Below are 19,564 nucleotides of genomic sequence, written 5' to 3' on the forward strand. Positions count from 1 at the left end.
ACTACATATAAGGTATGAGCTACCACGCTACTATGAAAGACTATACAACAAAAACTAGCCGACAAGGCATACCAAACTATACATGAGCCGACACCTGTCTATGAGCCTCTAAAAGAACATAAGTGTTGCAACATAGCCGGAACAGGGCCCCGACATACCCATAATGTCTATAACAAAAATTGCATACCAAGACCAAGGCAAGTCCGGAGAAGGGATCTCGCCAATCACCGCTGAACTGGACAGTCTACTGTGGTGGGGGAGCTGCACCTGCCTGTCTATCAGGACCTGCAGCACGACATGCAGCGTCCACAAATAAAAGGACGTCAGTACGAATAAAGTACTGAGTATGTAAGGCAAGGAACCATAAATACGATCAGTAATGTAAGCAAGGATAGAGAATATACAACCTGTAACATCTTAGTACCTCTGAGGGCTACTTACATGAAATGCATGATACATATGTATAAATACATAAACCTTTAAAGCATTCGCCTCTGTGGGCATCATCATCATCATATCGTACCCGACCATAATAGGCTCGGTAAAAAAACATACCCGGCCATCATAAGGCTCGGTAGAATCGTACCCGGCCACGTGGAGCTCGGTAAAACCCAACTCATCAGTGGTTGCACAATAGGTGCCGTACCCGGCCAACTACAGCGTGGCTCGGTAGAGTAAAATATATATATATATATATATATATATATATATATATATATATATATATATATATAATGCATGCTCGACTCATGGAATCACATTCTAAACCTTTTGGAGTGACGTAAGGTCGGTATCCTCTGTACGCGTTATTAGGACTAACTCTTCACTATGAACCTTATAAGATTTAGGAAGTACGAACAACATTGATAACATAAGAATAAGAGAAGCAACATTAACATCAATCGTTCCATAAGAGGGAAAACAATGTAAGTACTGCTAGCTTCTAAGAGTAGAGTATCTTGGAAGCTCGTTCATTACATTATGTACAATCGGAGTCGTGCAAAAGAAGGAAAGGGATAGCCTCACATACCTTGTATATACTGCCCCAATCTCAAGCTATGCAATTGTCAAAACTCCTTAGTCTACAATAAGAGAAACGATACTATCGTTATCATTTAAGCGTCATAACTATTATGTATCGACCACAACCTATTTTACGATGAAACGGACAGCACCTCCCCTATATATATGACCTCACACCATTCAAAACAGTCACCAAACAGCCCAAACAACATCAATAATAAACATATTGAGCCTCCCAAAATAGTCCACACACAGCCTAATCACTCCATACATACGACGACCACCGTAGTCGTGTCAAACAACCTGGAAATGTTACGAATAACTATCAGCCCATAACCCTACATATATATGGTGTTTCTCCACACCCTTCCTCCTCCAAAACTCCACAAGATAGTAGTAAAATACGCAGCCCAACAACAACGCAAAACAGTCCACAAAACAATAACATTACTACCAAGCCTTTCGATATATATCTCACAAGTTCTAGCTTCAATGGCTTAGCCGCAACTTGGATAATCTTAAATACATATAGAGTAAGAGGTTCCTTACCTTTATACAGAAAGAACAACTCCAATTTGACCTTAAATTTCCATGAAATATCCCTCCAATGCTGCCACAACAACAAAAAAGCGAAACTAGCGATCAATTAGTGTTTTTCGGCACTAGAATCACTTTAGAAGGCTTGAAATCACCTAGGATTGATATTAAGAACATGAGGGAGTATTTACAGAACATAAACCCTTTAAAACAACCTCCCACACGAGCTGGAACGACACAAAAATGAGCAACAACAAGAAGAACAAGAGACTTACTAGCGCCACGGAATTCCCGACACTTGATTTGTGTTGTTTGCCCTTTTTTGGGTCTTGAATCTTGAGATAACCTTGAGAGGATGTTCCTAGGGTTCTAAGGTCTGAAAATAGTGAGAATAAATGACTTAAAACGGGTTGGAGGCATCCTATATAGGTCCAAATATCTTAAACCACCTTAGTGGGCCCCATAGAGAGGTGCTTGGCGCAGTCTCGCGAAAACGTGAATATCTCTCTACTCCAAGTTCGTATCGATGAACGGTTTAATGAGTTGGAAACTAGACTCATAGATCTTTAATTTTGTTGGTAGATCACCCTGTAATTCCTTGTAAATTATGAGAAAAGATTAGAAACATTTGACCTAACGTTTAAGTAAAATTATGAACCTAAGTTGCGACAACTTTTGTCGACTTTTATTTCATAACTCGTTTGACTTCAAGACTTATGATACGGATATTATATGATTAAAATACCTTAATAAATGACCTCTTGAGTGTATTAAGCACCGCTAGATTACCTGAAAATACGAGTTACAACATCCTTGATTCGTTTAACTTCTAATACTGGTTAATCACCCTTATACACTCTTGTATCACTTAAGACCAATAGGATTGACTTCTTATCATCTCAAAGATAATTCCTTCTTGGATTTATGTTAACTAATATATGGCATGAACTAACACATGTGGATATGGGTTGTAACACCCTCCCCCCTTAGGAACATTCGTCCTCGAATGTAAGGGTTTATGGGGAGTTTAAATCATCGTGGATTCCAATGGAAATTTCCGATCAATTTTCCCCTATAAAATGGTCACTAGCAAAACTTGCAAGTAATTAAGCCCAACATATGGCTTCACAAGGCTACACAAAGCATTATGCGTATTTACATTATCTACATATCACCATTTTGTATTAAGGAGGAGTATTCTCAAATTATTGCTTACCTCATAGAGCCGTTTCACCTTCCAATGTATCCTGTCTTCCACCAGCATCCTTGTTATCTTCATTCTGGAATAAGTAAGGGTATTTAGACTTCATCTCCTCTTCTGCTTCCCATGTCATTTCTTCCATATTTTTGTTCCTCCACAATACTTTGACGGAAGCTACATCTTTTGTTCTCAGCTTGCGGACTTGCCGATCTAATATCGCCACTGGCACTTCTTCATATGATAGGTCCTCTGTAACTTGTACATCTTTGATAGGGACGACTCGAGAAGGGTCTCCAATACATTTTCTCAACATAGATACATGGAATACCGGGTGGACAAATTCCAATTCGGATGGCAATTCTAACTCATAAGCAACCTGTCCAATTCGTCGAAGAATTTTATACGGCCCGATATACCTTGGACTCAGCTTACCTTTCTTCCCAAAACGCATAATACCCTTCATTGGTGAGATCCTCAGGAAAACCCAATCACCAACCTCAAACTCTAGATCACGACGTCGGACATCAGAATAAGATTTTTGCCTGCTTTGTGCCGTCCTCAATCGCTCCTGTATCACTTTCACCTTCTCAATAGCTTGGTGAATCAAATCTGGCCCATATAATTCTGTTTCACCGACTTCGAACCATCCAACTGGTGATCTACATCTCCTCCCGTATAGTGCCTCGTATGGGGCCATTTTAATACTGGAATGGTAGCTATTGTTATAGGCGAATTCTATGAGTGGAAGATGATCATCCCAATTCCCCTTAAAATCTAGAACACATGCTCGTAGCATATCTTCCAGTGTCTGAATGGTACGTTCAGCCTGTCCGTCAGTCTGCGGATGAAATGCAGTGCTGAGATTTACCTGTGTGCCTAAACCCTTCTGGAAAGACCTCCAAAAGTTAGCCGTAAATTGAGCTCCTCGGTCTGATATAATAGATATGGGCACACCATGAAGCCTAACAATCTCCTTGATATACAACTTCGCATAATCTTCAGCCGTGTAAGTTGTCTTTACTGGCAGAAAATGGGCACATTTTGTAAGTCGATCAATTATCACCCAGATGGAGTCAAACTTATGATAAGAGCGAGGTAATCCAATAATGAAGTCCATATTAATCACCTCCCACTTCCAGGTCGGAATCTCTATATTTTGAAGCAATCCACCGGGTTTCTGATGTTCTATCTTTACTTGTTGACAATTGGGACACTGGGCTACAAATTCTGCAATAGACTTCTTCATATTATCCCACCAATACTGCTCCTTGACATCATGATACATCTTTGTCGAGCCGGGATGGATGGAATATCGGGATTGATGAATCTCATTCATAATCTTCTCTCGCAACCCTGCCACATTAGGCACACACAATCGGCTCTGGTATCTCAGTGCCCCGTCTTTTCCGATCCCAAAAGCCATACTTTTACACTGTTGAATGCTTTCTCTTAATCGTACTAAGATAGGATCTTCATATTGTCGTGCTTTTACCTCGGCTACCAAAGATGATTCTGATGTATTCTGTACAGTAACACCTCCGTCATCAGAGTCTAACAATCTGATTCTCATATTGGCTAGCTGATGAAGCTCTTTAATCAACCCCCATCTACCTGCCTCAATATGTACTAAGCTTCCCATTGATTTACGGCTGAGAGCGTCTGCCACAACATTGGCTTTACCGGGATGATACAATATCTCGACGTCGTAGTCTTTCAATAATTCAAGCCACCTACGCTGCCTCAAATTCAACTCTTTCTGCTTGAAGATGTATTGTAAACTCTTGTGATCTGTGTAGATGTCAACATGGACGCCGTATAAGTAGTGCCGCCATATCTTCAAAGCATATATTACTGCAGCCAATTCCAAATCATGGGTTGGATAATTCTTTTCATGCTTCTTCAATTGTCTTGATGCATAAGCAATCACATTCCCACGCTGCATCAATACGCACCCCAAACCTATACCTGAGGCATCACAATATACCACATAACCTTCTGTTCCTTCAGGAAGAGTGAGCACTGGTGCAGATGTCAATCGATTCTTCAGCTCCTGAAAACTACGTTCACAAGTGTCAGACCACTGGAATTTGGTAGCTTTTTGTGTTAACTTAGTCAATGGTGATGATATAGAGGAAAATCCTTCTACAAACCGCCTATAATATCCTGCTAGCCCTAGGAAGCTGCGGACTTCTGATGGTGTTGTAGGTCTCGGCCAATTCTTTACTGCATCGATCTTCTGAGTGTCGACACTAATACCCTCATCAGATATCACATGGCCAAGGAATGCTACTGAGTTCAGCCAGAATTCACATTTGGAGAGCTTAGCATATAACTTACGATCCTGAAGCGTCTGTAATACTATCCGCAAGTGGCCCGCATGTTCCACCTCCGAACGAGAATACACTAGAATGTCATCAATGAATACAATCACGAACACATCAAGATAGGGCCTGAATATAGTATTCATGAGATCCATAAAAGCTGCTGGGGCATTTGTTAGCCCGAACGACATCACCAAGAACTCAAAGTGCCCATATCTTGTCCGGAAGGCCGTCTTTGGAATATCCTTCTCCCTAACCCTCACCTGATGATACCCTGAACGTAAATCAATCTTAGAGAAATACTTGGCACCCTGGAGTTGGTCAAACAGGTCATCAATTCTTGGAAGTGGATACTTGTTCTTTATAGTAGACTTATTCAACTGTCGATAGTCGATACACATCCGTAACGACCCGTCTTTCTTCCGCACGAATAGGACTGGTGCACCCCAAGGTGAAGTGCTAGGCCTAATAAAGCCCTTATCCAGCAAGTCCTTCAACTGCACCTTCAACTCTCGCAACTCTGCCGGGGCCATTCTGTATGGAGGAATAGAGATCGGTTGAGTGTCAGGCAACACATCAATGCTAAACTCAATCTCCCTTTCAGGAGGAAGGCCTGGGAGTTCATCTGGGAAAACATCTGGGAATTCGTTGACCACAGGGATTGATTGTAAAGTAGGCGGTTTCGCCTCCGCATCCCTAACGCGAACGAGATGATAAATGTAACCTTTTGAGATCATTTTCCTTGCCTTAAGATAGGAAATAAACCTACCTTTCGGTGTAGCAATGTTCCCTTTCCATTCAATGACGGGTTCACCCGGAAATTGGAACCTAACCATCTTCGTACGACAGTCAACATTTGCATAGCATGAGGCCAACCAGTCCATTCCCATTATCACATCAAAATCAACCATTTCTAACTCAAATAAATTTGCCGAGGTTTGACGACTACAAATCATCACAGTGCAACCTCTATATACCCTTCTAGCAATCACAGAATCTCCTATCGGAGTAGATACCGCGAGGGGTTTACTTATCAATTCAGGTTCAATGCCAAACTTATTAGCCACAAAGGGTGTAACATATGATAATGTAGATCCCGGATCAATCAGCGCATATACATCATAAGAAAACACAGATATAATACCTGTAACAACATCTGGAGACGACTCGAGATCCTGTCGACCTACTAGAGCATAGGTTCGATTTTGAGCACCACTCGAACTCGGCACTGCACCTCTACCCCTACCACGACCTGTCGACTGCTGAAAACCCCGTGCTGGAGGTCGAACTGATGAGGAAGAACCAGACACAGATCCAGTCGGCTGAGCCATACCATCACCTCCTCTATTAGGACAATCCCGCATCATATGGCCAGGCTGCCCGCACGAATAGCATGCATCAGAACCTCGACGACACAGTCCAAAGTGGGCCTTGCCGCACTGATCACAATGTGGTGTTGGGGGTCTCATCTGACTAGTATCCCTGTGATGTTGCGAGCCAGATGCCCGCGAACTCTGACCTGGACCAGAATAGGATCGATCATATCGAGGCCTCTGAAACTGTGGAGGAGCACTAGCTACAGGTGGCGCCGAACTCCTCGAAAACTGTGGCCTGATGCGGCCTCTGAAGTCATCAGAATACCCTGCAAATCTCGCCCTCTTATGCTGGCCTCTATCCTGCTCCCTAACTGCCCTCTGCTGGCGCTTACGATCCTCTAGGGTCTGGGCATAAGCTTGAATACGGGAAATATCCATGCCCTCCACCAAGGAGGCTGTCGTACACTCATTTATCAGATGTGGTCCCAACCCATTCACGAACATATGCACCCTATCACTCATCTCGGCCACCATATGGGGAGCATACCTTGCCAAAGAATCAAACTGCATACTGTACTCTCGCACACTCATATTACCTTGTCTAAGGTTCAAGAACTTATCAGCTCTAGCTCGTCGTATCTCAACTGGCAAGTAGTGACGAAGAAAGGCCTCAGAAAATTCCTTCCACACAGCTGGAGGAGGGTTCGGACCCCTGGATCTCTCCCAACTATCATACCAGAGAACCGCTAAATCCCGTAGCCGATAAGAAGCCAACTCTACTGCCTCTGTATCACTAACATGCATAACCCGAAGTGTACGATGAACCTGGTCAATAAAAGTCTGTGGGTCCTCCTTGGGGTCTGATCCGGTAAACACTGGAGGGTCTAAATTAATAAAATCACGAACTCTTGTACTAACTGGTTTCTCAGCAGCACCTGTATTCTGCCTCTGAGCCTGAGCAGCTACCAAGCTAGTCAATAACTGCAAAGCACTCCGCATATCCTGGTCTGGAGTGCCAGACGGAGGAACTGGAGGCGCTGGGTGCCTTCTAATATCCTCTGGAGGAGATGGAGTAGATGAGGTATGAGAGGGCATCTCACTCTGAGCCTCACTTTGTCCTGCTCTGACTTGGGGCACCTGACTGGTACCCTCTCCCGCTGCTGTATCAAGCCGTCTACTAATCGTTTGCTTCCTAGTCGAAGGCATCACTGAAAAAAAACAAGGTGAATATTAGAGACGAACACTTACGACTCAACTCTACGCACGATCTAGATTCAGGAAGAAGGTAACAACCCTAGATGTCATGTAGCCTCCTGATTATAAATGTGGCGCGCTACACATCCATAATCAAGACTCTACTAGACACGGCTCATAGACAACCCCTAGGACAGACTTGCTCTGATACCAAGTTTGTCACGACCCAAACTGAAGGGCCATGACTAGCACCCGACCACACTTGCCGAGCACCAACGTACATTTCATCTAACCTTCATTATTATCTTTTAGGGCTGACGAGATCAATATAAATGGTAGACCTAGATCATGGACAACCAGCAATAAAATATGACGGCATGAACATACATAGCAGGGGATGACCAGACAATCAAGAAACTACATATAAGGTATGAGCTACCATGCTACTATGAAAGACTATACAACAAAAACTAGCCGACAAGGCATACCAAACTATACATGAGCCGACACCTGTCTATGAGCCTCTAAAAGAACATAAGTGTTGCAACATAGCCGGAACAGGGCCCCGACATACCCATAATGTCTATAACAAAAATTGCATACCAAGACCAAGGCAAGTCCGGAGAAGGGATCTCGCCAATCACCGCTGAACTGGACAGTCTACTGTGGTGGGGGAGCTGCACCTGCCTGTCTATCAGGACCTGCAGCACGACATGCAGCGTCCACAAATAAAAGGACGTCAGTACGAATAAAGTACTGAGTATGTAAGGCAAGGAACCATAAATATGATCAGTAATGTAAGCAAGGATAGAGAATATACAACCTGTAACATCTTAGTACCTCTGAGGGCTACTTACATGAAATGCATGATACATATGTATAAATACATAAACCTTTAAAGCATTCGCCTCTGTGGGCATCATCATCATCATATCGTACCCGGCCATAATAGGCTCGGTAGAATCGTACCCGGCCACGTGGAGCTCGGTAAAACCCAACTGATCAGTGGTTGCACAATAGGTGTCGTACCCGGCCAACTATAGCGTGGCTCGGTAGAGTAAAATAGATACATATATATAATGCATGCTCGACTCATGGAATCACATTCTAAACCTTTCGGAGTGACGTAAGGTCGGTATCCTCTGTACGCGTTATTAGGACTAACTCTTCACTATGAACCTTATAAGATTTAGGAAGTACGAACAACATTGATAACATAAGAATAAGAGAAGCAACATTAACATCAATCGTTCCATAAGAGGGAAAACAATGTAAGTACTGCTAGCTTCTAAGAGTAGAGTATCTTGGAAGCTCGTTCATTACATTATGTACAATCGGAGTCGTGCAAAAGAAGGAAAGGGATAGCCTCACATACCTTGTATATACTGCCCCAATCTCAAGCTATGCAATTGTCAAAACTCCTTAGTCTACAATAAGAGAAACGATACTATCGTTATCATTTAAGCGTCATAACTATTATGTATCGACCACAACCTATTTTACGATGAAACGGACAGCACCTCCCCTATATATATGACCTCACACCATTCAAAATAGTCACCAAACAGCCCAAACAACATCAATAATAAACATATTGAGCCTCCCAATATAGTCCACACACAGCCTAATCACTCCATACATACGACGACCACCGTAGTCGTGTCAAACAATCTGGAAATGTTACGAATAACTATCAGCCCATAACCCTACATATATATGGTGTTTCCCCACACCCTTCCTCCTCCAAAACTCCACAAGATAGTAGTAAAATACGCAGCCCAACAACAACGCAAAACAGTCCACAAAACAATAACATTACTACCAAGCCTTTCGATATATATTTCACAAGTTCTAGCTTCAATGGCTTAGCCGCAACTTGGATAATCTTAAATACATATAGAGTAAGAGTTTCCTTACCTTTATACAGAAAGAACAACTCCAATTTGACCTTAAATTTCCATGAAATATCCCTCCAATGCTGCCACAACAACAAAAAAATGAAACTAGCGATCAATTAGTGTTTTTCGGCACTAGAATCACTTTAGAAGGCTTGAAATCACCTAGGATTGATATTAAGAACATGAGGGAGTATTTACAGAACATAAAACCTTTAAAAAAACCTCCCACACGAGCTGGAACGACACAAAAATGAGCAACAACAAGAAGAACAAGAGACTTACTAGCGCCACGGAATTCCCGACACTTGATTTGTGTTGTTTGCCCTTTTTGGGTCTTGAATCTTGAGAGAACCTTGAGAGGATGTTCCTAGGGTTCTAAGGTCTGAAAATAGTGAGAATAAATGACTTAAAACGGGTTGGAGGCATCCTATATAGGTCCAAATATCTTAAACCACCTTAGTGGGCCCCATAGAGAGGTGCTTGGCGCAGTCTCGCGAAAACGTGAATATCTCTCTACTCCGAGATCGTATCGATGAACGGTTTAATGCGTTGGAAACTAGACTCATAGATATTTAATTTGGTTGGTAGATCACCCCGTAATTCCTTGTAAATTATGATAAAATATTAGAAACATTTGACCTAATGTTTAAGTAAAATTATGAACCTAAGTTGCGACAACTTTTGTCGACTTTTATTTCATAACTCGTTTGACTTCAAGACTTATGATACGGATATTATATGATTAAAATACCTTAATAAATTACCTCTTGAGTGTATTAAGCACCGCTAGATTACCTGAAAATACGAGTTACAACATCCTTGATTCGTTTAACTTCTAATACTGGTTAATCACCCTTATACACTCTCGTATCACTTAAGACCAACATGATTGACTTCTTATCATCTCAAAGATAATTCCTTCTTGGATTTATGTTAACTAATATATGACATGAACTAACACATGTGGATATGGGTTGTAACAAGACACTAGGTCTGATGAAGCCCTTCTCAAGCAAGTCTTACAACTGCTCCTTCAATTCTTTCAACTCAGGTGGGGCCATATGATACAACAGAATAGAAATGGACTGAGTGCCCGAAGCCAAATCAATGCAGAAGTCAATATCCCTGTTAGGTGTCATACTCCGCTGGTCTGAAGGAAATACCTCAGGAAACTCACGAACAATAGGCACAGAAGCAATAGAAGGAACCTTGGCACTAGAATCACGAACATATGCCAAATAAGCCAAACACCCCTTATTGACCATACACCGAGCCTTCATATATGAAATAACACTACGGGTAGAATGACCAGAACTCCCTCTCCACTCTAAATGAGGTAAACCCGGCAAGACTAAGGTCACAGTCTTGGCATAACAGTCCAAGATCGTGTGGTAAGGTGATAACCAGTCCATCCCCAATATGACATCAAAATCAACCATGTCCAGAAGTAACAAATCTACACGAGTCTCAAGACCCCCAATCACAACTATACATGAATTATGGACACGATCTATCACAATAGAATCACCCATCGGTGTAGACACATATACAAGAGCACTCAAAGAATCACTAGGCATGACCAGATATGGAGAAAAATAAGATGACACATAGGAGTATGTAGATCTCAGATCAAATAGAACTGAAGCATCTCTACTACAAACCAAAAAAGTACCTGTGATAACTGCATCGGAAGCCTCAGCCTCAGGTCTGGCTGGAAAAGCATAGCATCGGGGCTGGGCCTCACCACTCTGAACTACATCTCTGGGATGTCCTGCTGCTGGCTGGCCTCCACCTCTAGCGGCCTGAGCTCCACGTCTAATACCTCTACCTCCACCTCTAGAACCTCTACCCCCACCTCTAGCTGGCTGGGCAGGCGAAGGAACACTCGGTGCCTGAAGCACCGTGAGAAACCTGAAGTGCTGACTAAAGTCTAGGAGGATGGCCTCTACCATACAAATCCCTGCCTCCAGATGAGGCGCCACTGAATCTGCCTGAATGATGAGGCCTCTTGTCAGAACCCTGACCACCTCCATACGATAGAACCATATCAACTCCCCTAGCCACATTGGCTGCCTCCTGGAAAGAAATCTTACTCCCAGTCTCCTTAGCCATCTAAAATTGAATAGGCTGAATGAGTCCCTCAATGAACCTCCTCACACTCTCTCTCTCTCTCTCTCTCTCTTAGTGGGGAGTATAAGTAGAGCATGATGGGCCAAATCAATAAACCTAGTCTCGTACTAACTAACAGTCATGGAACCCTACTGGAGACGTTCAAACTACCTCAGATAAATCTCTTTCTGAGTGATGGGAAGAAACGTTTCGAAAAACAGCTGAGAAAACTGATCCTAAGTCAAAGTTGGTGACCCAACTAGTCTAGCCAAACAATAATACCTCCACCAAGTTTTGGAGGATCCAGATAAGCGAAAAGTAGCAAAGTCAACCCCATTGGTATCCACTATCCCTATGTTTCGGAGAACCTCATGCAGCTATCCAAATAATCCTAGGGATCCTCCGAAGATGCACCGCTGAAAGTGGTAGTGAAGAGCTTGGTGAACCTATCCAATCTCCACAAGGCATCGGCAGACATAGCTTCTCCTTCACCGGTCTATGATAAAACACCCGGTTGAACTACTCCAACTGGCTGAGCTACTGGAGTATGAAACTGGGGAGCCATCTGCTCCGAAGTGCGAGTAGCAGGAGTCTGGGCTCCTCCTCCAGCCTAAGAGACGGCTGGTGCTACAGGAAGCAAGCCTGCCCGGGTGACACTCTCCATAAGGCCCATTAGATAGACCAGAGCATCCTAGAGTACTAGGGTAGCAATGAACCCCTCTGGGACCTGAGCTGGGCCCATCAGAACTGCCTGGGCTGGAACCTCAGCATCAAACTCCACCTGAGGCTCCGTCAGTGGTGTTGCTACTCTGGGCTGAGCTCTGCCCCTACCTCGGCCTCTAGCACGGCCTCGGCCTCTAACCCTCGTGGGAGCTGCTTTTGGGGGCTCGGGCTGCTGATCAATGGATGAGGACGCGTGTTCTCACCATCTGCGAAAGAACAAAGTAGAAATTCAATTAGCATTGAGAAACCAAACCACACGATAGGAAAGAATAGATGTGAAGTTTTTCGTAACTCTTTAGCCTCTGGGGGATAATTATAGATGTCTCCATACCGATCCCTCAGACTCTACTAAGCTTGTCTGTGAATTGTCAGACCTATGTAACCTCGAACTCTAATACCAACTTGTCACGAACCGGATTTTCCACCCTTGGGAGTCGTGATGGTGCCTACTCATGGAAGCTAGGCAAGCCGAATATTATAACATCATTACCCTTTTTATTAAACCTATTTGACAATTTAAAATAATAAGTGATTAAACAGCAAAATAAATTAAATAACTAAAAATGCGGAAGACGAAAACTTAATAATTCAACCAAACACTACTACATAATTTGAAGTACAATACTACCCAGAATTTGGTGTCACAAGTCACAGACTGTCTAAGAATACTACAAATAAGGTTTGAATGAAATACATAAGTCTGTCTCAGAATAAGTAAAAACAAAAAAGAGAAAAGATAGAAGGAGACGCCAAGGCCCGCGGACGCCTGCACGACTACCTCGGGTCGCCTGAATAGACTGAAAATAGCACCCTCACTGCGGTCCAAACGCTCTGGTATCAGTATCTGCACACAGTGCAGAGTGTAGTATCAGCACAACCGACCCCATGTACTGATAAGTGTCTAGCCTAACCTCAGCAAAGTAGTGACGAGTCTAGGACCAGACTACCAAATAAACCTGTGCAGTTAAATCATATAAATCGGAAATAAAGGAAGATAATTATAGCTAAAGTTGGGCGGGGGAAACATGCTGCGGGGAATAACAGATAACAATAGAATAACAGTAGAAAAATGTAAGAAACGCCATGAATCAATTACCAGCAAAAGATAAGGAAATAAGGAAAACAAGTACACATGTAATATCGTTGCAGGCGTGCAACCCGATCCCATTTCATATAGTACCGTTGCAGACATGCAACCCGCTCCCATTTCACATATTACCATTGCAGGCATGCAACCCACTCGTGCAACCTGCTGCCATTTCACATATTACCGTTGGAGGCGTGCAACCCGCTCCCATTTCACATATTACCATTGGAGGCGTGCAACCCGCTCCCATTCCACATATTACCATTGCAGGTGTGCAACTCGCTCCCATTTCACATATTACCATTGTAGGCATGCAACCCGCTCCCATTCCACATATTACCGTTGCAGGCGTGCAACCCGCTCCCATTTCATATATTACCATTGCAGGTGTGCAACCCCCTCCCATTTCATATCTTACCGTTGCAGGCATGCAACCTGCTCCCATTTCATTTATCAACACCAATCATAAAAGAATCCCGGTAAGGGAACAATAGTATAACAACAACATCCCGGCAAGGGAAAAATAATGTAACGATAACATCCTAGCAAGGGAACAATAATATAATAACAACATCCTGACAAGGGAACAATAATATTACAACAGTATCCCGGCAAGGTAACAATAATATAGTTCTCATATAAAGCACTAATAAACTATAACAGAGTCATAAAAATTACAATACAAGACTCACGGGCTTGCTTGAAACCGACGTATAGATACTCGTCACCATGCCTATACGTCGTACTCCATAATTAACACGTAGCAATTAACACTCGACTCCTAATACCTGAAGCTAAGGTTAGACCAAACACTTACCTCGATGCCACGAACACAATTCAAGCCTCAACTATTGATTTACCTCTTAATTCCACCACCAATTCGCTCGTATCTAGCCACAAGTTACTTAACTATATCAATAAATGCTAAATGAATCAATTCCAATGCATGAAAATAGGTTTTCTAAAGTTTTTCCCAAAAAGTCAAATATCGCCCAGGGGCCCACATGGTCAAAACCCTAGGGTCGAACTAAAACCCGATTATCCATTCCCCCACAAACCCAAATTTACAATTTGTTTTGAAATCAGACCTCAAATATACGTCTGGACCATGCACACAAATCGAGGTGAGGTAAAAAGGTGGTTTAAGGCCTCGGAACATAGAATTTATTTTAAAAGGTCATCAAATTTTCTCTGCGTCTTCTTCATCCATCCAGATCTGGTAGTAACCCGCGAAGCAATCTACAAAGGATTGGAGTTCATGCTTGGCGCAATTATCGATCAGGATGTGTATATTTGGCAGTGGAAAGTCCTTGGGACTTGCTCTGTTTAAGTCTCGATGGTCAACACAAACTTTGACTTTCCCATCTTTCTTCGGAACTGGCACAATGTTGGCTAACCAGGTTGGGTACTCAACCACCCTGAGGACTTTGGCTTTGATCTGCTTAGTAACTTTCTCCTTGATTTTTAGGCTCATATCTGGTTTGAATTTTCTAAGTTTCTGCTTCACCGGTGGATACATGGGATTGGTAGGAAACTTGTGAGCCACAATGGACGTGCTCAAATCGGTCATGTCATCATATGACCATGCAAAAATATCCTCATACTCCTTTAAGAAATGAATGTACTCTTTTTTCTATGTCGGCGATAAGTGAATGCTGATGCGAGTTTTCTTGACGGTCTCGTCGTCCCCTAAATTTACTGCTTCGATTTCGTCCAGGTTGGACTTATGCTTATTCTCAAAGTTTTCAACCTCCCTGACAACTTCCTCAGGTATCTCATCTTCTTCATCTGAATCATTATCCTCATATTGCGTTGCCTCATTACATGTCACAGTCACCGGTTCATCAGGAAAGGTAATAATTATGCTGTAGAAAGAAAAATGTGGGAGATAATAATGAATAATAAAAAGCAATGTATTTGATTAAGACTTAAAACATCCAAACAAGTACGGCTCAGTGAATCGAGCATTTATTTTGAAACAAGTGAGTCTTTAAAACAAAATTACTGAAAATCTTCGATGCCTAGAATGACTATATAAATAGAATCTGCCAAGCTACCCGGGGACTCGGCGGGCCCGGGATGGTGTAGCGGTCCTGTTTTTGAGAACAACTCCCTTCTCCATAGTCTGAATAGTGAGGCCTTCTTCCTCCTCCTCCTCCTCCTAAATTATTGCACTGCAATCCATGTCCTCGTCTTCTAGGAATAGATTCCTCAGCCTAGCTAATGCTTCTTCTTCTACAATTCCCCATATTGTATCAGCTTGGTGAAAAGTTTGACCCAAAATATGGCACTGGTTGCTCGAGAAGGTAATAAGGTCCATGCCATGGAGGTGATAAATCATCATACTCCTACCATGTATATTGGTATCCGAGCTCGAAGGTAGTACTATGATGTTTTAGCTGTATCGGCTTAGTAATACCCTGGAGATTCTTCCCTAGCCCTTTGTCGGGTTCATACCTAGACCATGCCAGTATGCTTTCTATTTTTTTACTCCACCATTTGTCTTTGTCGACGGCATTGACATGTTCGATGTGATGATAGGTTTCCCCTCCTAGCGTTCTTCTGTTCCTGACAACCGGGATGGTTTGACTGGTGTAAATGGGGTTACTCCCGTCTCCGTGAATGATCACCTCCTGATGGTTTCATTCGAATTTCACAACTTGATGCAGTGTGGAAGCCACAGCCACAGCTGCATGCATCCATGGTTGGCCCAATAGAAGATTTTATGAGGCTAATATGTCGAGTACCTGGAATTCAACATCGAACCAAGTTGGCTCCATCTGCAGACAAAGATTAATCTCCCCTATCGTGGCCCTTTGAGACCTATCAAAGGCTTTCACGTTCATGTTTCCTACCTGTATTTCATGAAAACCTTTGCCCAATCTTTTCAAAGTATCAAACGGACAAATGTTGAGGCTTGAACCCCCATCAATCAAGACCCCGGCGATGAATTTGTCTTCAAATTGCACTATGATATACAATGATCGGTTGTGATTCAACCCTTCAGGCGGTAGCTCATCCTCATGGAAGATTATTTTATGACTTTCCAGTACCTTCCCTACCATATTGTCCATCTCTCTGTAGGTGATATTGTTGGGTATATAAGCTTTACTCAACACCTTCATCAAAGCATTCTTGTGCGCCTCTGAATTTTGCAACAGTGATAGGATGGATATCTGAGCTGGGGTTTTGTTCAAATGGTCAATGATGGAATATTCCCTTGCTTGTACTTTTCTCCAAAGGTCATCTGGCCCTGTTTCAATAATAATATTCTTGGTAGCGGCATCCTTACTTGGTCCTCCCAAGTGTTCAGGTGTATAGATTCTTCCGGTCCTAGTCATTCCTTGTGCAGCATCAGATTCCTCCATCTTTGCCTTTACTTTTCGCCTAGCTTCACCAACATAATCCTAGTGTATTGATTTTGAGTTGAAAGGAGGTGTGGTTGATACTGTCACTATGAAAGTTGTGGCCACTTCTACTTTAAATGGAACAGGGGTGGCCGCAGGTGGAGCTACCTCAACCTCAAATGGACTTGATGCAGCTACCTCAACCTCGATTAGTGACTGAATCTGTACTACAATAGGAGCAAGTGTGACTGCAGGTTTAAAGTCATCGCCTTCTCTAATAAGCCTGATTGACCCCTCAGGATCCCATTCTTCGTCCATCTCTATCACATGTATCCCGCTACCCCTATGATCCGGGAGATGATTTTTGCAGACATTGGGTGCAACTTCTTTCGCCTATATAACATTGTTGTCAATCAGTGTCTGGATTTTGTCTTTCAATGTTCTGCACTCGTCAATGGTGTGCCCCTATCATACCAGGATGGTATGCACAGGTTTTGTTTGGGTTGACCCATCAGGACTAGTTTTTTACTGCCACAGCAGGAATGGGAGTGACGTAACCAGTGGCTTTCAACCTTTCATACAGATGGTCGATGGGTTCAGCAATAGCGGTGTATTGTTGGGGTGGTTTGCGGTCAAAATAGGGTCGTGGACTTGGATAATTTTGGCAAGTTGGAGGTGACTGAAAATGAGATGGTTGGGAATTGTAGGTATTATAGACGGTGGCTGGTTGGGAATATCTGGGAGATGATGGTTGATATATAGGTAGTGGTGCTTAGTATGTGGGTGGAGGTGTTTAATATGTGGGTGAAGGTGTTTGATATGTAAGTGGAGATTTCGGGCCTTGAGCAACCATTACCGCCCCAGCGTCTTTCTTCTTTGATATGTCACCTGATTGTAATGCCTTGTTTGTGGCCTATAATGCCTCAAAGTTTGTTATCATCCTGCTCTTGATGCCTTCTTCGATTCTTTCCCCAAGTTTGATAATATCAGAAAATTTATGGTTTTCAATAACCATCAGCCTCTCATAGTATTGCGGATCCTGTGCTCTGATGAAAAACTTGTTCATTTGTTCCTCGTCCAAAGATGGCCTGACTTTGGCTGCTTCTGACCTCCAACAAGTAGCATACTCGCGGAAAGTCTCGGTGGGCTTCTTCTTGAGGTTCAGAATGTAGAAAATATCTGGTGCATTTTCTATGTTGAACTTGAATCGGTGCATGAAATCAGACGCCATACTCACCCAGTTGGACCATTTCTTAGGATCCTGGCTGATGTACTAGGACAAAGCGTCTCCCGTAAGACTCCTCATGAAAAGCTTTATCTGGATCTTTTAATCCTTTCTAACCCTGAAAAGTTTGTCACAATTGGTCCTTAGATGTACCCTAGGATCACCTGTACCGTAAAACATCTCGAACTTGGGAGGTTTGTACCCCTCTAACAGTTCTACATCTGGCTGTATGCATAGGTTTTCATAGTTCAAACCTTCTATCCCTTTGCCTCCTTCGACACCCTAAACTCGACTTGTCGATTTCTTGAGTTCCTCAGCCATGTTTTTGATGAGCAAGTCCTTCTCAGTGGATTCTGGTGCATAGGAAGTTGGTTGGATAGAGTGAGGTACGGTTTCCACGTATATAGGGTTGTTTTGGTGAGTTCTAGGAGCCTGGGTGTAGTGGTGGTCATTGGTTGAGTTTTGAGGATCGGGAATGGGTTGAGATATGTTTTGGGGAGTGTGATAAGTAGCGGTTGGTGGGTACTGTATTGGTTGATGGTGGTGTTGTGGCGGAGTTGGTATTGATAAGGGATTGAGATTTTGAGGTGGGGTTGCATATTGATGCGGTGAAGGAGGGTTTTGTGGATGTTGGTTCAGTGTGTTGGGGAGGCGCTGGATTTTTGGTGTGTTTTTGGTTGACATCGGGGACATTCAGGGTGAGGGATAGGTTTGCCAAGTTGTGGACCTGCTCAAGCTCTCCCTGTAACTCTAGTATCTTTTGTTCCAACCTCAAAACTAAATCATTTGGCGCCGGAGTACTCCGACCGTCTGAAGTTTCTGCATTTTCCACATTCTCCTTTCGAATACCACTTAAGTCGTCCATTTTAGCTTTTCGTTTGCTCTTTATATTACTTGGAGGAGGAGGAGGTGGAGGGCCTCTGGATCTGGTGTGATATGCTGATGATGCCAGTATATGCAAACCAACCTTAGGGGATGGGAATAAAGAATAAAGAAAAACAAAAGGTAAACAAGTCAGTAAGGGTTCTGAAATGTTTTACGGTATTTAAACACATATTGTGGGAATGTAAATTCGCATCCTAATTCGGGGACCTCGTTGTGCCCGAGGTAGTCCTAGCGACAAATAAATTTGGAGAAATTCCGTGCCAATAACTGCCTCATTTTATTAATGTATAGATAAATGATCCAAAATGACACTAAATAAGATAAAGTTGTTAGTGGCACTTGGCCTTATTACATTTAAAGGAAAGCAAGTAAATCTAATCTATTTGGTCCCAGAAGGACCCTCTCTAGACCGGATGCTGTTGTCGATCAACTTTCCTAGCTCAGGCAGGTTCAGCAGTAGGAATGCCCTTGCCAGATGCCCTCCTTCATTTCCTTCAGCGTTCTGGCAGTCGGTAACGCTCTTCCTTATCTTCCCTTCCAGTTCCATTAAACTATATGCCAGATATTCCAGCCTCTCACTAGATTTAACAGCTTTTTCTTTCCATTCGTTAATCATTTCCATGTCGGCCTTATGCTGCGCCATATGCTCAGCTCTCGAACCTTTTTGCGCATCTTGTTGTACTTCACCTCTACTTCGG

Source organism: Nicotiana sylvestris, chromosome 7 (assembly GCF_000393655.2).
Source record: "Nicotiana sylvestris chromosome 7, ASM39365v2, whole genome shotgun sequence".
Classification (NCBI taxonomy): Eukaryota; Viridiplantae; Streptophyta; class Magnoliopsida; order Solanales; family Solanaceae; genus Nicotiana; species Nicotiana sylvestris.